The sequence below is a fragment of the Periplaneta americana genome, chromosome 7 (assembly GCF_040183065.1).
Source record: "Periplaneta americana isolate PAMFEO1 chromosome 7, P.americana_PAMFEO1_priV1, whole genome shotgun sequence".
Lineage (NCBI taxonomy): Eukaryota > Metazoa > Arthropoda > Insecta > Blattodea > Blattidae > Periplaneta > Periplaneta americana.
The window spans coordinates 139342023-139366569 of record NC_091123.1 but is presented as its reverse complement, the minus strand read 5'-3'; the positions used below and the strand labels follow the sequence as shown (position 1 = coordinate 139366569).

General features: G+C 35.2%; 1 long non-coding RNA gene across 1 annotated transcript in view; it reads right to left on the bottom strand.

Moving 5' to 3' along the window:
- The window catches only part of LOC138703486 (uncharacterized), a 30256-nt gene extending 13526 nt beyond the window's left edge, over positions 1-16730 (bottom strand). Inside the window, exons 1-2 of the long non-coding RNA XR_011333192.1 lie at positions 16500-16730; positions 16283-16420 (exon numbers count right to left, since the gene is read on the bottom strand). This is a non-coding gene — a long non-coding RNA (uncharacterized lncRNA). The remainder of the gene's footprint in view (positions 1-16282; positions 16421-16499) is intronic.
- Between the last annotated feature and the right edge of the window lie 7817 nt (positions 16731-24547).

Here is a 24547-nt window from a genome sequence, read left to right as displayed (position 1 = left end):
CGGACAAGGCCGCAGTTGGGATTTTTTTCAGGATTCTCCCGTTTTCCCAAATTAGACATCTACGTCATTCTGTTACTATCTCTCAATTCCGTCATCATTCCATAGCATTCCCCGAACGCCAGTTGGCGATGCAGGAGGAGGCTGGTCTAAGGACGAGTAGGGTGGATTGTTCGAAACTTGCGTACGCAGCGAACCTTGGTATAGTCAGCTGCATGGGTTTGGGAATACTCCTAGCTTGAGGGTTAAAGCAATAGTTCTTACATGAGCCGTTCAGAGCAAAAGTGCTGTAAGTCAAAATTGGGTAATGAGGTTTAAAGTAAAAATTCTGTAAAATACAGTGCAAAGTAGCAATTAATATGTCCTTCTTGCTATCCACTGACTACTAAGTTTAAATAAATTGAATATTAATTGCTACTTTGCACTGTATTTTACAGAATGTTATTTTAACACTCATTACCCATTTTTGACTTCCACCACTTCTGCTCTGAACGGCTCAAATGTCGCAGTGCTAGGTCATAGTGCCTTCTCCCAAAAATTGAACTTCAATCCATTTCATTCAATGAGAATTTTTATTTATTTATTTATTTATTTACTATTTATTTATTTATTCATTCATTCACTTATTCACTCGCTCAATTACTTATTTCTTCGTCTGTCTGTCTGTCTGTCTTATCTACCTATCTGTCTGTCTGTCTATCTGTCTGTCTGTCTGTTTATCTGCCTGTCTGTCTGTCTACCTACCTACCTACCTATCTATCTATCTATCTATCTATCTATCTATCTATCTATCTATCTATCTATCTATCTATCTATCTAAAAATTCAAATTATGGTTTATTTAACGACACTCACATCTGCCGAGGTTATATCAGCGTCGCTGGTGAGCCGGAATTTTTCCCGCTGGAGTTCTTTTACATGCCACTAAATCTAGTGACATAAGCCTGTCGCATTTAAGTACACTTAAATGCCATCGATCTGGGCCGGGATCGAACCCACAACCTCGGGCACAGAAGTCCAGCGCTATACCAACTGCACCACTCAAGGCGACTCTATCTATCTATCTATCTATCTATCTATCTATCTATCTATCTATCTATCTATCTATCTATCTATCTATCTATCTATCTATCTATCTATCTATCTATTCAAGATACCTAACAAATTTTTCCTACACACAAACTATCATCTGACGTACAGTTTTCCGTAGCTCATGTGAATCGCACGTTAGGACTTAATAATATCTACGCGTACAATCTTTTTGTTCACCATAAAATATTTCCGTGTGTAATTTGTCGACAATGGACCAATGTTCAGGTGTTACAAGGTACAGGCGGAAGGGGGGAGAACGTCTAGTTGGTGTCTCGTTTTTCTTCAGTGTTGTAGTACAGAAGGACTTCCATTCTCTCCTGTGCAAGAGAATCACGTCATCATTTCCATGTCGTCCTAGATTACCTAGTGTGTAACAAACATCTTTTCCAGTTGTTTGTGAAGCCAGACATAATAAAGTGGGCGGTTCCCCTCGTCGTATCCATTTTCCTGATGATGGAACCTCCATGTAGTACAGAAGCGTTGGAAATGTCAAATCCCAGGACACGGTGGTCAGTGATGAGTAAATTCCTGGGAATATTCCCAGAAAAATTCTGTCACCAAAATGAAAAAAAGATTATTAAAATTAAGTGGTAATATTGAAATCACGCTGAAAATTGTTAGCTTCAGACTTTTTCATATCGAAGACTAATTACTAATAACATTAGTTACGACTTAGGTTCATAATGTTGCTACAGTAAGCATTTCAAATTCTGCTAATTTTGTTTCGCCACGGATCGCAGAACGGATACCCATACTCGGAGATAAACGCATTCTACGTCAAAAATTTGTTCATAATTACAAGAAAGTCTTTTCTTTCTAGTAAAATTAGTTCATGGACTACCGTCTTTTAAAAGCTTATCCATGGAATACAATTTGCTGATATATCGCTAGTGTTTTTTATTTACCTTGTCACGTTGGCAACATGCAGTTTTTATTTTACTGTTTACTGTTTACAAGTTACGTGGTATAACCACAGTCTAATATATACAGTCACGAAGCTCAATAAGTAGTAAATATGCATCCATAGATAGTTGCTAACCACTAGGATCGCTAATATCGCCTTTTTACCGGACTCTGCTCTTTACAGACAATGCGAAATAGTACCGGCACAGTCTATTGTTCCTAGCACCCTCTCAACTCAAGCTGCGTAACTGTAAGCTTATATACTAGACTGTGGTATAACCACGTAGTTTCTTGAGTATTTGACCTACCTCCACGCACAATCTAAATGTTTATTCTTCCATGACCTTATCTCCAGCAATAACTAAACTCCTGAGTGATAAAATTGATCTGTATGTTTTCTTTGCCAACCTCGACCGCATAACTCCATTAAGCACAGAATAATAATCTCTTTATTACTAGAAAAGCCATTAGTTGCAGCTATGTATGTGCGGCTTCACTTGGATGTGTAAACAAATTATGATATGAGGGTTGCGAAACTTTTAGGCGGCGCTCGAGCGTTTGAATTGTCTGTGGTGGCAGGCTCTCTCTCCTTACCTTCTTCTAGGTGCAAGACGGGTCTATGATTAACTATGGATCATATTCAACATTTCATGCCTCTGTTTCTCATAAGTTATATATTTTAAAAGGTGGACATTAAAATTGATCAAATCTAACACTGTTGAAACAGGATATATCGGAATCTCTTGCTATCTCCAACGCCTGAAACTATTTGCACCAACGAGAAATCTTGTCCTCCGCAGTAATCCTATCATCCCGCGAAGACTTGGACCACACTGCCCAAACTCTCCGCGCCGATCAATCGCACATGAAAGAAGTCCATGAGCGTGCAAACTCTACACCGGGTTCTTTCATCTATACTAATAATAAATCTGTAACCGAAATTTTTCTGGTAATTTTCGATTTTCCAAAAATAATTGGTCCTAACATATATAATTAATCACCCTGAAACCGAAAATCGCTTTTTTGAAAATTTTGTTTGTATGTCTGTCTGTCTGTCTGTCTGTCTGTCTGTCTGTATGTTTGTTACCTTTTCACGCGATAATGGCTGAACGGATTTCGATGAAAATTGGAACATAAATTAAGTTCGTTGTAACTTAGATTTTAGGCTATATGGCATTCAAAATACATTATTTAAAAGGAGGGTTATAAGGGGGCCTGAATTAAATAAATCGAAATATCTCGCTTATTATTGACTTTTGTGAAAAATGTTACATAACAAAGCATAATTTGCGATAAGTTTTATTCCTTGAAAAAGTTTGATAGGACTGATATTTAATGAGATAAATGAGTTTTAAAATTAAAATAACTGCCATCTAAGGCCGTGTAATGAATTAAAAAACAAATAACTTCGTCTATAAGGGGCCTTGGACAGCAACAATCGAAAGCTATGAAAGATAGCCTACAGAGAATGTTTCTGTGTTTGTATGAAGTAATATCGGAAGCTAAATTAACCGATTTGTATAATTAATTATTATTTCACCATTGGAAAGTGTAGTTTCTCTAGATGGACAAAATGCTATAATGTTATTACAGTAACTTCTGATATAATATAATATAATATAATATAATATAATATAATATAATATAATATAATATAATATAATATAATATAATATAATATTTGTAATGCAATATTATATAATATAATTTAAGTTATTTGAAGGGTTCAGAACTATAGTGGGCCAAACGCCATTTACTGAATACGTAGAAAACAAGGGTTAAAATTAAGTTATTACCATAATTCAATGGAAACTTATAACAAGTAAGATAAAATATACACATTAAATCTAAATGATGTCAATCTTCATTAAACTATGGTTGCATGTAATAAAAATTAAGAAACATGTTAAAGGAATTGTCATTGCACCAAATGAGTGTCTCTGGGCCAAAATGATCGCATTTTAATTATTTGGATGCAATTTAAATTAAGTAACATATTAAACGATTTATCCTTCTATCAATCACGAATGTTCCCTGGATCAAATGTCCTATTTTAATTATGTAATTACTTTATATTTATTTCTAACGGGTGCAGCGGAGCGCACGGGTACGACTAGTTATATTATTTTCTTTTCACGCCCTTACGAATAAAAACGTTGTTCTAAATTGTCTATATATTTATCGGTGGTACACTTTTAGTTGCTTCGAGAAATATATTAGGAGTAAGGTATAGTATAATGAGAGAGGCGGTATTATAATTTAGTTCCTTAACGGAACCAAACATTAAATTCTACATAGTTTGCAATCGATAACATTTCTAGGCTTGTCATGATTGTGAATAGTAACCAGGAGGCAGTGTACTTAGCCCGTCCGAAAAGAGAACAAAGCATTCCTCTTCCTTCAATACGTCTATTATAGTATCTTACATGTAACATACGATTCGCTGTATGACATTAATCGTTCTTTTTCCTAATAATGCATGATAACACAGTACTTTATACATATATTAAATTCATATAAATGATCTTATCCAGTTATTCCTACTATTTTAAAAATTAATAGCATTGGCACGTGTTCACATCCACATGCCAAAATTGAAATATAGGGAAACTCGCCTAAATCTTACCACAGTAATCAGTCCTTAGATATAATGTTACCGAATAAATCAAATGGCAAACTGCAGCTTTAACAGAGTCTGCATGTAATACAATAACATAATCTCATTTTCAATTCTAGTAACTCATGTATTATATATTCATATAGATTTGTAAGTACGCTTCGGCTTACAATCAAACCACATTAAGTCAAAAATATTACTTCTGCCAAGAAGGCGTGTATTATTATGTCCATAATGTATGTGCATAAACGTAGAATTGGAAAAATAAATAGAAACAACTTACAAAAAAATAATATTTTGAGGGTTCAAGTTTTTCATTTATGGTTCACCTTACATTACCGTTTCCATTTTGCTATTGCTCTGATAGATGTCTCTGTAATTCCGAAAATTGTGTGCTTGGGAGTTCCTATAAAATTTTGTCTCCTGATATTAGGCCTAACCACTGTAGAATTTTATAGGTGAGTAAAAATTATGGATCACTGCTTGTAGCTTTGCAATTTGTAATTTTATGAAGAAAAGTTACAGGGAGGTGAAGAAAAGAATAATATTTTGAACATGTTTTCAAAAAGCTATGTTTTTCATTTATAAAGAATATGCCAAAGAGTCTGTCTTTATTTTTTTATTTTTGGATTCTCCGCGTCTCAACACATATAAAATATCATTTTTACTACTTATAAACTATTACTTTGTAAAAATTGCCTTATATTTATGAACCCAATGTATGTGTACAGAAGATTTCATTATCTAGTAAGGTACCCCTCAGAGAAATGTATGTCTTCTCCTGAGATAATTCTTTTAAAAAATTATAAATATGATTGGCACATCATTTTCATTCCATTAATTTATTTCAGTTGATTTTCAATTATTTATACATTTTTATTTTATAACCATTAAACTTACTGCACTTTATGTTTCATGTATGCTATATCACGGCATTATTTATTATCCACTGATGTTTTCATTGTCACAATCGATATATGTTATAGTCTTCACATCTCGCTGGACGTTATTTACTATTTAATTTATAGGAAGACCTACTTTCCACATTCCTATGATGCGTACACGCGTCATATCAGATGTATAATGAAAATTTTCTCAAATTTATTCTCAATATAATACAAACAAACTGAACGCTATTTAGATTATATAATAGGAGGATTTACAGCGCCTTCTGTATGCCTTGCTTATTTGTCCTTTGTTTCTATTTGTATCTGTGACTCTCTGCCAAGGCTGGGGTAGTTTTTCGATTCCGCGTCTGAAGGAATCTGCTACTTCGAAGTTAAAGAAGTCGTCAAGCCAAGTTTGTAAAGCATTATCGTTATCAAAGGAGTTTATTTGAAGATTGTTGGATATAGAGAGGTAAGGTGGAAATCCTAGGGCACAAGATCGGGAGAATATGGGGAAAGTGGAATCACTTCCCAAGCAAGCTCTTGGATAGCAATTTCCTTCATGTTAGTGGAGTGCGGGCTTGCATTATCTTTTTACGGTAGCACTTGATGCAGTCTTCCTGATCGTTTTTCTTCAATTGCGGCCGCAAGGCGTCTGAGTTGTTGGTAATAAATGTCAGCAGTTATGGTTACATTCTTTGGAAGCAATTCGTAGTGCACAACACCTTCTTTATTCCACCAGACTGCTAGACGCATAACATCATCTTTTGTGGATGGACACTAACTTTTGTACGGGGTGTTGCGTGTTGAAACGTCAGAACCATTTTCTTGCAGTGTTTCTCCGATGGCATTCTCCCCGACACAAATATTTCGAGCCGCATCCCCTGTCTTTGTTCCTCTATTAATCTCAAACAGAAGAATATAACGAAAGTGTCTTTTTTCAACTTGACACACTATCCTCTATAGCCCACAAATAGCACAAACTTTCTTAAAAACCGCAAAAATTCAAGGCGTATTTACAAGCACAACACTACAAATACCTGTAACAAATGACAAACGATAAACAATCTCCTAACAATGCAGTGTTGTGACGACGAACAAAAACGCTATGAACTTATGCATTAACCTAATAAAACAAATACGTTGAGAAGTTCTAATGATTTATTCGTAAAAGTGCATTGCATTGGAAACAAACGAAAGAACTTCAACGCGCGGTTTCGAAACCCAAAAATGTCTTTCACAACTCAATCACGGTTGAAATTAAAATAAACTCTTTGACATTAGTTGAAAAATTGACATTCGTCAAGTTGTATTGGTAATAGCTCGTAAAATCGACCATTAAAGTGGGGCTACACAGAGTTGATCTCTGACTTTGTTGAGCTTGTCCTTAAAAAGAGTCTGCACATCATAAACAGCTAACCTTTGCTCTGTTATTTACATTTATACATCAGCTCCAATCTGCTGTCAAATTTAATTCCTTGGGTTTTCAAACATATTCACGTATTTCAGTTCTTCTTCCTTTCAAAGCACTATGCAATAAAACTATGACCAGGGGAAATATTCCTCTGCAGATCTCTGTGTCGTCTTAAATCCACCACTACTACCATCTACCAACCTTTGGACAAACTACGAGGAACACCCGCCACGGCAAACGGTCGATCCGACGCCTAACAAACATAAGTGGATACTGTGTTTTTCTTAGTGAAGACAGTAATGGAAGAAGAATTGTGGGGAGTGATAGTGGAGTGAAGAGCGAATATACATAGGATATTTGACATTGCAACCGAACTTTCAAACTGCTGTTGCAAGAAGTAAATCTCATTATTAGGGGACGGATGTTGATGAAACGTCATCTTCTTATTTTTCACATTAGGACGACGCCTATTAATATAGAAATCCTTTCTATGTTAATATCAACGTAAAAAAAGTAATTTCTTATTTTGCATTTTTGACGTTTTTGAACTAATAGGTTATTTTTATATTTTTTCAGCATTTTTGGTCATTTTTAATACTTTTAAGAACTTTTAAATCGTTTGGAATACATTTTACATTCTTCTTTACCGATAGGTCTGTTAAATCATTTTCTAACCAAATAGGTCAGTAGTAATTACCTACTGAATAAGTGAATAACAGTGAAGTTTGAGTTTTATAGTTTGGAACAGACTCTAAAGTCCATCCCTCATTCCACTGAAGGCTTCACTTCACACAACAGAAGTAATATAAAATGCTCGACAGCGGCTTGGTTTAAGTGAGGACTTTGATCGCTAATCTTCTTTTATCGGTAAAAGGGTGTCTTTAGAATTTATGTTTGGAAGGGGGAAATTTTCACCATGTCCTGGACAGTACGTTGTATCCTCAACATGGTTCGAAAGGGATGTCTACTGTAATAGACAGTATTTTTAATACAAAGATTGCAAGATGCGCCCACACTCCCTCATCTGGAAGGTGTGGTAACAAAAGTGAAGAGCGGAAGGAGGAAGAAGCGGAGAATGAAGGCACTGACATGGACCACCCCTGATTGAAACACATTGTAAACCCTCATTAATATCATTTTCTTTTAATTTTATGTCATTTTTCCATTAGTTGAAGGGCATTTTGATTATCATTTTAAGTAGATTTTATGTCATCAACATCCGTCCCCTACTCATTATAAACAGACCACAACATGCAACGCTGATTTCTTCCTTCAGAATTCAACTATGGCTGGCTTCATTCTAGTGTTGTACAAAAATGGCAAGATATATTCTGATGGTGAGATCGATTTCGAAGACATGTAGGTAATTATTAGGATTAGACCTTCGCATGAACTTGGTAATTGTTAAATCCTGGTGTTGATGAGGACGAAGAATGCGCAGTTGTGGGTGCAGCAGTAACAGGCTCGGCCATCAGACTTGCCCCTTCACGATTTTGACACGGGTCACTCGCGCCAAGATGTATGTGAAGTCAAATTAAATTACAGCTTATCTCAAGGAAGTTAATTATTAATGCGCGAAAGTTAACATTTTCGTGAGAGCACGAAATAACAGTGCGGCGATTCCAAATTCTGAATCTGTAAATAAAAAAAATAATTAATTAAACAACGTAGATTAAAAAATGTCTATGCTCACCTGAAGAGACGTAGATAAATAAGCGAATGTTAAGTTTTCGTGGATGCGAGGAATTAAAGAAAGAACGGGTTACATCAACTTCTTGTCTGTGCGGATGACGTGAATATGTTAGGAGAAAATCCACAGACGATTACAAAAAACACGGAAATTTTACTTGAAGCAAGTAAAGCGATAGGTTTGGAAGTAAATCCCGAAAAGACAAAGTGTATGATTATGTCTCGTGACCAGAATATTGTACGAAATGGAAATACAAAAATTGGAGATTTATCCTTCGAAGAGGTGGAAAAATTCAAATATCTTGGAGCAACAGTAACAAACATAAATGACACTCGGGAGGAAATTAAACGCAGAATAAATATGGGAAATGCGTGTTATTATTCGGTTGAGAAGCTTTTGTCATCTAGTCTACTGTCAAAAAGTCTGAAAGATTGAATTTATAAAACAGTTATATTATCAGTTGTTCTGTATGGTTGTGAAACTTGGACTCTCAGAGATTAAGGATGTTTGAGAATAAGGTGCTTAGGAAAATATTTGGTGCTAAGAGGGATTTAAGTTACAGGAGAATTGAGAAAGTTACACAACGCAGAACTCCACGCATTGTATTCTTCATCTTCATAATTAGGAACATTAAATCCAGACGTTTGAGATGAGCAGGGCATGTAGCACGTATGGACGAATCCAGAATAGTTAATTGTGAATGCTCACATTTAAATACATTTATTTTAACAAATTTCAGTTCTCGTTCTCGTTGTCGTTTCCGTTCCCGGTTTATTGTGAAGCAGCCTTTAGTTGGGAGACAGGAGGAAAAAAGACCTTTGGTGAGGCCGAAACGTAAATGGGAGGATAATATTAAAATGGGTTTGAGGAAGGTGGGATATGATGATAGAGAGTGGATTAATCTTGCACAGGATAGGAACCGATGGCGGGCTTATGTGAGCGCGGCAATGAACCTGCGGGTTCCTTAAAAGCCATTTGTAAGTAAGTTAATAATATAACCATAGACTACAGTGGAAGACTGAAAAATTCTCACATAAATGTAGTGTAGCCTATTAAGCAGGCCACTAACACGCGTTCGCAGCGCCACAAGTGGCCTCATCTGAAGGACCCATAATCATAGAATCCTGTATATTGCTTTGTCAAACTGAAGGAGATTATTAAAATCTTACAAAACACCAAACTTTAAAAACTATTATTGCTTATGAGACGACCTAAAATACAGTATAAGCGCTTAAGTATTATCCTACTAGCCGTACCCGTGCGCTCCGCTGCACCCGTTAGAAATAAATATAAAGTAATTACATAATTAAAATAGGACATTTGATCCAGAAAACATTCGTGTTTGATAGAAGGAGAAATCGTTTAATATGTTAATTAATTTAAATTGCATCCAAATAATTAAAATGCAATCATTTTGGTCCAGAGACCACTCATTGGTGCAATGACAATTCCTTTAACATGTTTCTAATTTTTATTACATGCAACCATAGTTTAATGAACATTCACATCATTTAGATTTAATGTGTAAGCTTATACTTTGTTTCACTTGTTATAGGTTTCCATTGAATTATGGTAATAACTTAATTCTACGTATTCAGTAAATGGCGTTTGGCCCACTATGGTCCTGAACCCTTCAAATAACTTAAATTATATTATATAATATTACATTACATATATTATATTATATTATATTATATTATATTATATTATATTATATTATATTATATTATATTATATTATATTATATTATATTATATTATATTATGTCCTTCCCGGGGGTAAAAGGCGGTCAGAGCGTGGTGCCGACCACACCACCTCATTCTAGTGCCGAGGTCATGGAAAGCATGGGGCTCTACCTCCATGCCCCCCAAGTGCCTTCATGGCATGTTACGGGGATACCTTTACCTTTTATATTATATTATATTATATTATATTATATTATGTTATGTTATATTATATTATATTATATTATATTATATTATATTATATTATATTATATTATATTATATTATATTATATTATATTATATTATATTATATTATATCAGAAGTTACTGTAATAACATTATAGCATTTTGTCCATCTAGAGAAACTACACTTTCCAATGGTGAAATAATAATTAATTATACAAATCGGTTAATTTAGCTTCCGATATTACTTCATACAAACACAGAAACATTCTCTGTAGGTTATCTTTCATAGCTTTCGATTGTTGCTATCCATGGCCCCTTATAGACGAAATCATTTGTTTTTTATTTCATTATACGGCCTTAGATGGCAGTTATTTTAATTTTAAAACTCATTTATCTCATTAAATATCAGTCCTATCAAACTTTTTCAAGGAATAAAACTTATCGCAAATTATGCTTTGATATGTAACATTTTTCACAAAAGTCAATAATAAGCTAGATATTTCGATTTATTAAATTCAGGCCCCCTTATAACCCCCCTTTTAAATAATGTATTTTGAATGCCATATAGCCTAAAATCTAAGTTACAACGAACTTAATTTATATTCCAATTTTCATCGAAATCCGTTCATCCATTATCGCGTGAAAAGGTAACAAACATACAGACAGACAGACAGACAGACAGATAGACAGACATATAAACAAAAATTTCAAAAAAGCGATTTTCGGTTTCAGGATGGTTAATTATATATGTTAGGACCAATTATTTTTGGAAAATCGAAAATTACCACAAAAATTTCGGCTACAGATTTATTATTAGTATAGATACCATTTCTTTAAGGTCGGTAGTATGTAAACAATCTTGTTCAGGCACGTCACTATTTCGATGGTAGGGCTACGAAACAGTAAACAAATACCATTGAGTATGAATTGCATTGCTGTCTATTACGACTTGATCACAAATGTCAGAGGATGTTGCCGTTTTGAATCACCTTACGCTGTGTTCAGCCAGCTTTCTCTGAACGAATGGCGTGGTAATCATTCAACTACTGTATATACCGAATACTATGCAGGAAAACACGTCATGTGAGACTCACTCGGCCCATTGAAGCGGTTTCGTTTCCGACAGTTGATGAGTTCAAGTACAAAGCTTACACACACTTCATATGCATCTGCTGCGGTATGCAAGACGGATGAGCTTCCCGGCTACCCACGCCCTCGGAATATTTCACTCACAGTTATTAGTTTCTGTCAGACTATCACCATGCTCAAAATAGAGACCCTGCTCTTTTCTGCGTGACTGACTCTCCGACAGAGATACAAGTAAAAATCGTCCTCGAAGCGGAATATCGATAAGAAGTAACTGAACACCTATCTTTCCAAAGGGGCTAAGCGCCAAAAGCAAGCTGCTGAGATAATTATGAAGAAAACGCTGCCGAATGCATGTTGAGATCAGAGTTACCAACTCATCAAGCCAAATGTCACAAGTAATAGCACAAAAAATCACCGAAAAAAACATATATATATATATATATATATATATATATATATATATATATATATATATATATACAGGGTTAGTTAAAAATCCCGCACCACCTAAATAACTTTCGAAGCATATGGTTCAGTGACATGAAACTTGGTATGTGAGGATGACCATATACTAACAACTCAATAATGGTATTACCGAGTTTTTCTACTTCCGGTTTAACCGGAAGTAACTCCAACTCTCTTATTTTAAATGGAACACCCAATATATTATTTTATTTTTGAATAGTACTCATTAAGAGCTTTTCAAAAATTACCCACACTTGATACTTCTGTACAAATTCAGTGTTACTAAGTCAAGGAAACAGAAAAGTGTATTGAATATTAAAATAATAAACGCACCACCTAAATAACTTTTGAAGCACACGGTTCAGTGATATGGAACTTGGTATGTGAGGATAACCATATGCTAAGAACTCAATAATGGTATTACCGAGTTTTTTTCTACTTCCAGTTTAACCGGAAGTTACTCCAACTCTCTTATTTTAAATGGAACACCCTATGTATATTTTTTTATTTTTGAATAAAGCTCATTAAGAGCTTTTCAAAAAGTACCCACACTCGATACTTCTATACGAATTCAGTGTTGGTAAGTCAAGAAAACAGAAAAGAGTATCGAATATTAAAATAATAAAATACTCCTTCCTTAACAAAAACAAAACAAAGCTAGCTCACCTTCTAAATTATGTGTTCAAATTGGTAGCCCTCAGCTGCTTTACAATGTGTCACTCGATCATAGAAACCATTTAAGGAATGATTTAACCAGGCTTTGGGAATATCTTGCAAGACTTCCATTTTTATTTAGCAACACTGAATTTGTACAGACGTATCAAGTGTGGGTACTTTTTGAAAAGCTCTTAATAAGTTTTATTCAAAAATAAAAAATGTATATTGGGTGTTCCATTTAAAATAAGAGAATTGGAGTTACTTTCGGTTAAACCGGAAGCAGAAAAAACTCGGTAATACCATTATTGAGTTCTTAGTATATGGTTATCCCCACATACCAAATTTCATGTCACTGAACCACATGCTTCAAAAGTTATTTAGGTGGTGCGGGACTTTTAACTAACCCTGTATATATATATATATATATATATATATATATATATATATATATATGATTTATTGATTTTACTCATATTGGAGCATTTTTTAAATACAAATGAAAGATGCGTCCCATTATTCAGAAGTTGTAATTCTATCTTAAGGCTTAGAACTTTCCCCTTCATTCTCCTCTTCAAAGACGACATCATCCTCTCAAGAAATTGTCGCTGCGGACATGTATAATTGAAGGGTACCAATTTTTTTAACTACGTTTTCTGGTAAACTGTAGTTTCTTGACTCTTTTCAAAACGAATTTAATACACAAAATAGCATTAAATCACAGTCTAGCATATACAGTCGCGAAGCTCAATACGTAATAAATATGCAAACATTAGATAGTTGCTCACCACTAGGATCGCTAATATCGCCTCATTACAGGCAATGCAAAATAGTACCGTCACAGTCTATTATTTCTAGCACCCTCAAAACTCAAGCTTCGTGACTGTATATAGTAGACTGTGATTAAATGTTTCAATTTGTATTCTATTTCGAAATTTAAATTTGGTCAAATTCACTACACTAAAAACATGTTCAATATCAGCATTTCAGTATGGTAGAGTTAGAAATGATAAAACACGTGTAGCAATTTCAAAAAAGAGGTTTTCACTAACAGCAGCACAACTCCACACTGCACTTCTCTTACAAAGTACCTTAAATATCAATACTTAAAAACAATATACTTTGCATACTTCCAGTCGGTATTAAGTTTTGGAATAATATTCTGGGGAAATTCCACAGATAGTAACAGTAGGGTAGAGTAGCATAAATCGCACCGCTTCCTAAATCGCACCACTGCTAGTTTAAAACAAGTTACTGTAGTAGTGTAGCATCTAGTGGTATTGTTACAATCTACCAAATGAACTTCCACCATGTCACTTGATTTCTGCCACTTCTTTGTGTCAGCAGCGTGGTGATAGTGTATCTAATATAATCGCTCAGGTGGATGTATATTTAGCTAGCATTTTGTAACTAAATAACGGATTTGTATGCAAAGGAATCCATAATCTTAAAATGTTATTCGTTTAAAGAAATATTAAAGAACATTTAACTTAGTAGGATTTTCGAACATGTGGTGATTATAGGCTAGAATGAAAGAAATAACTTATGACGTAGTTTCTCAATTCGCACCAATTTGTAGGTGCCTAATTCGCGCACCGGCGCGATATGAGCAACTGTAGCAATTCCAGCCGTACAAAAGAAGGCATCCTTCATTATCAGCTGGTGCTCCTCCAGGATCGTTATTTGTTTGCTCTTAGTCAGGTTACATCAATAGTGAACTATTTGTCGAATAGCTCAAACATTTTATTTGTCACTCAAACCTGTCATATAAAAAAGTGCTGCTTCTGTATGTCCACCTATACGACCCATTCCAAAAATTTAGAAGCTAGATTATCTCGGGAAAATGGTATGCTCCTGTTTCAGCTTCCTCGTCATGATACTCATAAGCCTAGCCTTTAGATGTTTCTATCTTCAAATCATTTCAGAGAGCTATATCATTAAGCAGTTCTTAGGTGGCTTCGAGATAATCGTGGAGAAAAGGTGACGCAGTTTACAGTCTGAACTGCCTGGTGAAGCACATGGGAAATTTGTAACAATAAAAAACGCATTCAGATAGTTTAAATGTTACGTAATTTACGCTCTATTTTTTCAATTTCATTTGAAGATGCGTTACCCTCTTTCATTAATTTCAATAAACTTGTAATTTGCATTTATTACATTATTCATATTAAATACTGTTCAATATATTCAATATTGAAAGCTTACCTTCATCCTGTTCCCTGCAGATAAAGAGGTGTGATTTATAATAATAATAATAATAATAATAATAATAATAATAATAATTTATTTTAGCTGGCAGAGTTAAGGCCGTAAGGCCTTCTCTTCCACTCAACCAGCAAAAAGTGTATATACATATGCATGAACTTGCAAAGAATTCAAAGATTTAAGAAACCACAGGTGCTATTTAGGAAACTAGTTGCCTAAATGGCACCACTGACAAGTGTTTCGAAAATGTCATTGTAATTAAAAAATATTAAATCAAATTCAAGGATTCTTTTTTACATGAAAGGTAAATGTTCTGGGAATGCATTTCTTTAAAAGAATGCACAAAATAAAAACTGTATTGTTAAAAAAAATTATAAATGCTAAAGTGGTGCGATATAGGCAACCTTACCCTATATTCCTACTACAAAAAAAGAGTAATTAGAATAATAGTAGGTGCCAAATATAGGGAATCGTGTAGGACTATTTTCAAAAAACTAAAAATAATGTCCATGACTTGTTAGTATATTTTTTTTCATTAATAATCTTCCTCGTGCGTAATCACGAAAACTTTGTAACTAATTCAACAATCCATAGAATAAATACGCGTCAAAAATGACTTTCGTACTCCATCGGCAGATCTATCGTGCTATCAAAAAGGAATGCGTTATATGGCAGTAATAATTTTTAATAGCCTCTCTACGGATATAAAAAATGAAACTCAAAACAAGATTATTTAGGGCCAAATTGAAGAAGTATCTAATTCCTCACGCCTTCTATTCTGTAGGTGAATTCATGACATTCAACGACGCTTCATGAAATTGATACTAAAACTTTGTGTTGTACTAGTAGACTATACTGTAAACCTCTTATGTATATATTTCAACTAGACTGTGACTATAAATTCAAGAGCGCACCGACGGGAATGGTGGAGGGTCCATCGGGGCCGAGCCCCCCCTTCAAAATGATAAGTTGTAAAATTTTTACTTAGTTTTTAGGCATTGATAGCATATAATTCCGTTAATTTCACCGAAATGATTCACGTACATATACATAACACTTTTTAATTGACATCCATCGTGATATCACAGTATCTCCAAAATATTGTTGACAAACTAAAGAAAAAGCCAAGAAGACTGGACTTTGTTGTGTAAAAAAATAGGGGAAGGTATGTTTGTATGTGTGTTTGCATTTATGTAACTTAACATCCTTTTATTGGATCACCCCCTGGGTGCGCCATTGCTATAAATTAAGACTTTATAGTAATATTAAGTTTTTTTACTTGTTCCATATTTTAGCTGTGAAGCAATGTACGAAAACAATGTAGTGTTAATAAATACAAGTCCTAATCAAATACCAACCTGTCTGTGAACGAACTGAGACCTTCCACAACATGACCTTCCTTCTCCAGCCCCAGCCAACTCGCGTGCGCCTTGAAAGTCGATACTGCATATTGGAACGAACCGGCCTGCCATCTGTTACACATTTCAGCAAAGTGGCTTTCAACAGAAAAATTCCAACGTGTCATATTAATGTAATATAATTATTATATGCACGCAGTTGTTAGAAATTAATTACGTTTTCGACTATGAAAATACAGTATGTTGCACTATTTTACTACATTAAAAGAATGGACTGTGAACTTAAGAGACGATCGAGAGAGCGATTTCACCGGCTGGGAGTCGTGGCGCACTCCTGTAATCCAGCTACTTGGAGGCCGGATGTCGAGGATGATTTGAGGACGGGAGTCCTGGTGCTCAGTGCCCCACGTTGACTGGGCGTCCGCACTAAGCTCGGCATCAATATAGGCGCTCTGGGGGAGCCCGGGGCGGCCAGGTTGGCTAAAGAGGGGCGAATCGGGCCAGGGGGGAAACCCAGCAGCCAGAAGTCCCCGTGTTGAGCAGTAGTGGGATCGCGCCCGGGAGTGGGAGCTGGGTGGCAGCCCGACCAACACAGTCAGACCGACATCTTTTTTTTTTTTCTTTTCTTTTTTCAAATTAATTTTGTTATAAAAACTACTTATTCTTTATCTTAAAATAAATACATAATGGTTTTGTTTATGAGTATTTATCATCATCAACATCGCTACTGTCTGAGAGTCAGGTCTTTAATGTTTGAAATGCTTGCCAGAGGTATTAGTAAATAAAATATCAGGGCGCTTCGCGAAAAAGTTTATTATTATTATTATTATTATTATTATTATTATTATTATTATTATTATTATTATTGTTGTTGTTGTTGTTGTTGTTGTTTTTGTTGTTGTAAAATTCCGACGAGACGCTCTTCAAGAAACCGCATGTAAACCTCATACTTATAGGGTTCTGCTTATTATACTGGTATTCTAATATATTTTGACTCATATACCATATTTATTATCAATTTCTTGTTGAATTGCATAATTTATGGACAGTAGTATAGCATTGCCCCACTATACAATAAGTCAGCCATTAACAGTATCAGTATGTACTTAATTCTTTCAAAAAAGGATTAAGTGTTTTACAGTTTTTTATCTGGAATGTGAAACATTACAATGAATAATTACATTTTCAAGACGATTTAAATATGAATTTACACTGAATGAGATATCATCAGAGCAAGAGCTTTCCTTTTAACACTCACCGATACTGTAATCAGAGTCACAGAGACGTCAATACGTCAAAGGAAACATACTCATCAACAAAAATTTCCAGAATTATTACTGCCGTCTGAGAAGAGTTGTTTGGGAAAGAGGATGTAGGAAAAAGTTGGATGTTGTATCAGTATGTAGGCTTAAGCGCGCAGGTAGTAGTTATAGAAATAGTAGTAGTATATATTTTTTTTAATTTGGTAGAGATATGGCCATCAAGTCTTCTTTTCCCCTCCACCAGGGAATTACAACTGCAATATTAAGAATACAATTACAATTATAATTACAATTGATATTACATTTACAATTACAATAAAAATCAAAGTACTAAAAGATTACCTGATTAATAAAAGCTAAACAATTTATCGTAGAAATTAAGAACAAAGAAAGATTTTTTTTACTGAAGTACAAATTAAACCTAGATAATAAAATTATATAGTGATGAAATTACCGGATATTCAAATATTTTATGCTAGAATAAGACAACTATTTACAAGAAGCCATGTCTGAACGAGTCTCAATTACTGACCAAGTACCTAGAAAGTTTGCGTTTTAATTCAATTTTATTTCGACAGTCCCTGATGCTAGCAGGTAACGAATTCCAGAGTCTTGGCAGGGCTATTGTGGAAGAGGAGTATGAGGAGGTTCGATGAGACGGTATTGTTAGTTTTGTTTCATGGCGAAGGTAAAGAAAGTGTCGAATAAGAGAGTAGGGAATTGTACGTATATAGGCTTAAGTGCACATCTAAATACTGTATGATTATAAGATACATTAAAGATGATATATTACAGTTAAATGAACATTAATAAATAAGATAAAATTATTAAAGAAATTAGTAATAGACATGTTCCGGAGATGCTTCTCCATCTTCAGTGACTATTTACCACGACGGTGATCGAACCGCGTTGTTGCTTGGCTTAAAGGAGTCTCCTTTAAGCAAAGCAACAACACCAGGAGCCATCATTTTATTAAACTGAAATGAGGTTAATTGAAGCCTATCTTCATTATCTTCGAATATCACCTGGTCGCCTGCCAATAGTATTGTATTAGACTCAATTCTATAATTATTCAGCTGCACTTGCCGTTCGGCTACTGTTTCGTCTTATAATTATATTAAAATGGGTCTGCGACATAGGGCAGCCCTGTCTTACTCCTAAATTAATAACTTCTGCTTTGATATTTTTTAAATTACCTTTATCAATATGATTAGTATGATACTGTAATAAGTATCCAGAGATGCGTATAGAATGTTAGTTTGGAGATCAGAGGAAAAAATCTTTGAGGAGGCCGAGATGTAGATGGGAGGATAATATTAAAATGGATCTGAGGGCGATGGAATATGGTGCTAGGGACTGGATTAATCTTGCTGACGACAGGGACCAATGGCGGGCTTATGTGAGGGCGGCAATGAACCTTCGGGTTCTTTAAAATCCATTTGTAAGTACTAAGTAAGCAAAATCACTTTGTAAGTAGCAGGAATCTTGAAGACATGTTTTCCTAAAGTAAAAACCCGAAACCAAATTTTTTGCAATCATGGAATAATAATAATAATAATAATAATAATAATAATAATAATAATAATAATATAATAATAATATATTCTCTTTATGCTTCATGTAATAATTATAAAGAAAAGCATTTCATTTATAGTCGCGACGCTGTTATTCCCGGCGTGACTCCTCCTCTTTCCTTACGTCTTAGGAAATGAAGGCTCTATAAAGTTTAGGTAGGTAGTATCGTTCGCTATTTTTGTTCTTTCGTTGCCAAGCTACCAGACGAGGAATCTATTTGCCACACTGTTAAACATTATCATGTCGTAGCTCCTATGATAATAAATCAAACGCACTGCAATAATTGCAGTAAATAATTGAGCGGCAAATAACGTCTTCGTGTGCTTTCTGCGAACGCCAACGAAAGAGCCAAAATGGCGGGCGATTATATTAAGTATTTACCGAGCCTTAAGAAATGAGTAACGTCTTCATCAGCGGATCACAAGACGCACACGTTTAAATGTAGCCGACCTGCAACGTGATAGGCTGCCGGAAATTAGAGCGACGGGACTATAGTTATCAAAACTAATTATAAGATATATCTTGAAGTAATAAATTTAAGTGTTATGTTTAAACTAATTATTATCAATTAATAGCATTTGCAGCTAATATTTCCAGCATTCTTCTTGAAAGACAAGCCGTCTGTGACCGACCTGATTGTGAGTTCCTCCATAACATGTCCGACCTTCCTTCCTCCAGTTCCTGCTACATCGCATGCGTCGTGAAAGTCGATATTGCGTGTTCGAGCGAACTGGACTGCCATCTGTTACACATTTCAGAAAAGAGCTTCCAGTGGAAAAATAGCGACATGTTGTCTACACCCTATAATGTACTTCTCTGTGATATATAGTATGAACGGTGGTGTCAGGTACCAATTTACTCTTCGGCTATGAAAACATTTTGCATTTTACAACAAATTTTAATTAAATAAATTGAAAATATACATGAATTCCAACACTCCCCTGAAAGACAGTGATCTCGTGCTCATGAGAGAATTCAATACATAGTAAAATTACATAGTTAAGTTACAGTACATAACATCTTAAAAATTAACATTAATTAATAATAATGTGCTTTTAAATTTTAAACTGTTTGAGTTAAATAGATGAGGGCATTACTTCATTAATTTGTTATAAATTCTAATGTCAGTATTACTACTATTGAAAGCAGTGCTCGTTAACCACTTGGGTTCAAACAAACGTATTGTATCCGTGTCTGTGATTATGTGTTCGTGATCTGAAATTTTGAGTGATTTTTATTTATAACATTTAATAATACATTGATATAAATTTAATGCATTTTCAAGACTTTAAATTCTTTAAATAATTTTTGGGTGCTATAATAGCTTTTTACACATATTTCAATCATTCTTCTTTGTAATAAATCTGGTAGAATAAGGTTAGTTTCATAAATACCACCCCAACCTAATAAATATTCCATCCGTATTGGGTTACAGACTGAAATCAGGTAACATAAACTGTCCCGGTTTAATATTGTTTTGTCAATTTTAAAATTCTTCTTGTCATTGTCGGGACTGTTCGGGTATTTATTTTGTAAAATCGATAAGAAAGATATTTTTATGTGAGAGGAACGCTCTGTGCCATAATTCCAAATCCGGAAGAACAGGATCTTCCGAGAGCCTTTCCCCTAAATGTGTTTGTCTTCTTCACTGGTTCGAGTGGCATTCTGCACACGTTGTCTTTTTAAAGGGTATTTACTACTTATGCTAGAAGGTAACATTCGTCTGCTTGCCTGACTCAACAAGCTAATAATCGTACCGGTGGTTATTCTGTCTCCTATCCGTGGTAGCCATCTTTTAGTGTTTCCCTTCTCTCACCAAAACAAGATACGATTGGTAATTTCCCATCGCACATATAATATTGACAGGCCTTTCCCATCCTCTCTGGTACCTAGGTGGATTAACTAAATTAGTTTGAAAAAAAAATGAAAAAAAAAAAGATGTCGGTCTGACTGTGTTGGTCGGGCTGCCACCCAGCTCCCACTCCCGGGCGCGATCTCACTACTGCTCAACACGGGGACTTCTGGCTGCTGGGTTTCCCCCCTGGCCCGATTCGCCCCTCTTTAGCCAACCTGGCCGCTCCGGGCTCCCCCAGAGCGCCCATATTGATGCCGAGCTTAGTGCGGACGCCCAGTCAACGTGGGGCACTGAGCACCAGGACTCCCGTCCTCAAATTATCCTCGACATCCGGCCTCCAAGTAGCTGGATTACAGGAGTGCGCTATGACTCCCAGCCGGTGAAATCGCTCTCTCGATCGTCTCTTAAGTTTACAGTTCGTACTTTTATTGAAAAATGGGAGAATATGGCAGAATATTTTCATAGTCGAGAATGTAATTAGTTTATAACAACTGTGTACACATAATAATTATATTATATTAATATGACACGTTGGAATTTTTCTGTTGAAAGCCACTTTACTGAAATGTGTAACAGACAGATGGCAGGTTTGCTCTAACACTCAGTATCGACTTTCACGCTCACTCGATATACATACAGTAGTGGAACTGGACAAGGAAGGACATTTTATGAGAGGATTGACAGAGATTCTTGTATTTTTTCAAGAATGCTGTAAATCTTAGATGAAAACATAGTACGTATTTGCGGATAATTTAACACTATATATCTACACTGGGACATTAGTAATAAAATAATTCAATTGGCCGTAATTTGTCAACAGAAATCTCAAATTGTGTAACATACACTCGTAGTAGAGATGAATAAAACAAACTGCCGCTCTCGTTCGCTATGTTCGCTGCATTTGGCTTTCGAGTCTCATCTCGTCATTCTAGTGCGCTTTGAGTCTCGCTCGTCATTCTCGAAATAGCATTTGGTCGGCGTGGAAAGATTTCGTAATTTTGAATAACATGCATCAGCGTTTCTCAAACCATGGTCCGCGGACCACCTGTGGTCCTCTAAGTCTGCCCTCGTGGTCCTTCAAAAAAGACAGAAGAAAAAATAAAATTCAAACGAATTGCGCATCACACTATAGCCCATCTGGCGCCTCTAACCCAGCCAGGGACCACCCGAATTCATAACAGAGGACCAAAGTACCGAATCTTTTCATGTATTTATGACTTTCTTAATAGTTTTGCCGATACCCAGCCTGCACATTGAAATGGTCACGTACCGTACTATATGTCGTAGACCAATAATACAATTCTGAAGTCACAATTTTAAACTTATTTTCGAAGTAAATATGACGAATTTTCATGGGTTCCTGATCACTTTCATTGCGATATTGAAAATAACAAACTTTCATTGAGTGAAAGAGAACAGTTAATTGAACTCTCGAATGACACCGGACTTAAAATGAAATTCGAAGCGGAAGGTATGGTTAATTTCTGGACCTCATCACAAGTGAAAAGAGAATATAGTGAACTGTACAATGATGCTTTAGAGATTATAATTCAGTTTGCTTCTACGTATCTGTGTGAGAAATGGTTTTCATCACTAACTCTAATAAAAACAAAGTACCGAAATCGACTCGAGCATGTGACGATCTCCGACTTAAGCTTACCAGCATACATCCAAACATAGAACTATGCAAGAATCGGAAGGCTCATCCATCTCATTAATGCGAGTACCAATATTTATTTACTTTTTTAGTTAATTAGTTAAAGATTATCCAAACTCTAATACCTTGAATTATAAAAAAACAAAATGAATTTTCTTCAATTAACATCAATTTAATTAGTTAATACTAATATAAAATTAATTGAATTAATTAATAATTAATTAATTATTTTTAAAATATAAGTATATAGTAGCGTGCAAATTAATCCGAACAACGTAATTACTTATGCAAAAACACTCAAATGGGATTAAAAAAAAAAGGATCTAAGACATACCTCAGTAATCTATGTGGCCTCCCTTGTTCCCAATAAAAGCTCTGAGACGATTTGGCATGGATTCCACTAATTTCCCACAAATATTCTTCATTTCTTCATCGCGAAACCATACACCAATGAGGGCAGAAATCATCTTCTCCTTTGTAGAACAATCCATTTTTTGCATTCTTCTTTTGCAAATTGACCACAAGTTCTCAATGGGGTTGATGTCGGGTGAGTTGCCTGGCCAGGGGAGTACCTGAATATTCTTCTTGTTGAAGAATTCTGTAGTTTTTCGAGACGTATGGCATGATGCCAGGTCTTGTTGGAACACACCTCAGCCATCCGGAAATGATTTTTGCAGCTGGAGTACGATTCTGGTTTCCAATGAATATATTTGTCAGAATTCATCATTCCCTTGATAGGTATTAATGCTCCAGGCCCTTCATGTGTAAAACCCCAAAACATTACTTTAGGGGGATATTTGGGTGCTTGTTGGAGATGAGTTGCTGTTACTTTTTCGGATCCTTTCCGTACGTAAGAAACACGGTGGCCGTAGATCTCGAAATGAGACTCATCGGAAAAAAGTACATTCTTCCAGTCATTCACTGTCCAGTGTTGATGTAATTTTGCCCACATTAAGCGTTTTTTGCACATAAAAGGGGTTAGCAGTTAGTTTTTAATAGGCTTACGAGCCCTTCGTCCAGCTTCCAAAAGCCTATGCCGCACTGTTGTGACGTGAATATTCGCCCCAGTGGTAGCCATTAACTCGCGGGTTAAGTCAACAGCAGTTAGTGTAGGATTTAATTTACTTTTCCTAACAATTAAACGATCATCTGCAGGTGAAGTCTTCCTTTTCCGGCCACAGTTTCCTTTTTTCTGAGGTGTGATGGATCCAGTCTCCCTGTATCGTTTTATGATCGAATTAACAGTAGCCAAACCGATGTGACATTCTGCAGCAATTTGCCTCTGTGTCATAGAAGAATGCTCTGTTAATGTTATAATTTTAGACCGTTTTCGTGGAGTTGTATTCATTTGTGAAGACGACAGAATGTACACAGGATTGCAGTATTAAGTCTTCAACACAACTGAAATGCTTATAAGTACAAAACGACAGGCAAAATGTCACATATTATAAAAAAGCAATAACGACAGACCTTCAACAATGGAATTACACGTACTACAGATGTCGATTAAAGCGGTATGAGCAGCTGTGAGGCCAACAATGACAGAAAATGTAAAAATATGTCGTGTTCGGATTAATTTGCACGCTACTGTACGGTATTAAAATATACTACAAAAATTATAAATTTGCTTTCAAAGGGAATAAGAGTAAGGTGGTCCGCAGAACTGCTCTGACTTAAAAAAGTGGTCCGCACTTCAAAAACGTTTGAGAAACGCTGACATACATCATTGAAATAAATAACATTTTAAATGTTTAAATGAGAACAAAAAGACAAAACAGAATAGTATCTTAGTTATCAAAATGTTCTGGTTCTAATATATGATATTACCTAGGGTTATATAAATAAAAAGAACAATTCTCAAATAAATTTGCATTTCTAAGAAACATAAAACATAACGTTAATACCTTTTTACTTGA